Source organism: Procambarus clarkii, unplaced genomic scaffold (assembly GCF_040958095.1).
Source record: "Procambarus clarkii isolate CNS0578487 unplaced genomic scaffold, FALCON_Pclarkii_2.0 HiC_scaffold_131, whole genome shotgun sequence".
Classification (NCBI taxonomy): Eukaryota; Metazoa; Arthropoda; class Malacostraca; order Decapoda; family Cambaridae; genus Procambarus; species Procambarus clarkii.
Window position 1 is genome coordinate 1,502,253 of NW_027189164.1, and position 1,154 is coordinate 1,503,406.

Here is a 1,154-nt window from a genome sequence, read left to right on the forward strand (position 1 = left end):
CCCTGCGTGAGATCCGTCGTTACCAGAAGAGCACAGAGTTGCTCATCAGGAAACTTCCCTTCCAGCGTCTGGTGCGCGAGATTGCCCAGGACTTCAAGACCGATCTTCGCTTCCAGTCGTCTGCCGTCATGGCTTTACAGGAGGCATCCGAGGCTTACCTGGTCGGTCCTCTTCGAGGACACTAACCTCTGTGCCATCCACGCCAAGCGTGTCACCATCATGCCAAAGGACATTCAGCTTGCTCGCCGTATCCGTGGAGAGCGTGCATAAGCTAAAACGACCACCCTAGTATACACCAAACTCGGCCCTTCTCAGGGCCAAAATATCCTTCTAAGGAGATTTCAGACATTCCTAGCATCAGTCATATGAATTAACCTTCATCTATACATATAATAAATAAATAAATACAATAATTTAGGTGGCATACATACACTGTACACGTGATATCAATAAATCAAGTCATTTGTAGTACAACCTGTCCTCTTACAAACAAAACGCCGTCGCTTTTCATTCTTATGCACTGCCAAGGATCCCCCCCCCCCCCTCCAAAAAAAAAAAAAAAAAAATTGTCATACTGTACTAGAAATAAAAGCAGCTTGTATAAGTGACATACTGTCCTGTCCTGTTTTATTCTGTTTTTGGTCCTCTGGCTTAATCTGTTAAGTTAGGAGATGACATTTTAAATTAACCGTTTTCTTGACATTTTCAAACCTTAAGAGGGTGGCCTGCATAGTAATCCTAATGTGGAACATAACAATGAATCTCTAATCTCTAGAAAAAAGATACCGAGTGTTTATATGTGTGTTGAGAGAGAGAGAGAGAGAGAGAGAGAGAGAGAGAGAGAGAGAGAGAGAGAGAGAGAGAGAGAGAGAGAGAGAGAGAGAGAGAGAGAGAGAGAGAGAGAGACATGCAGAGACAGAGACAGAGACAGACAGACAGACAGACAGAGACTGAGAGAGAGAAACACACACAGACAGTTTCATAAATATTCTCATTTTATAGCTATTTGCTTTCAGTGACAGAGGTTTTTGTTATAATAGTATTGGTGTCTAACACTCACAATCTCTTTAGAAATTAAAGTGTGGCTCCAATGGAGCCGAGTTTGTTGGTTTGAGGCCAAGCCACCACCACAGGGCAGTAAGTAAGCCGTTTAC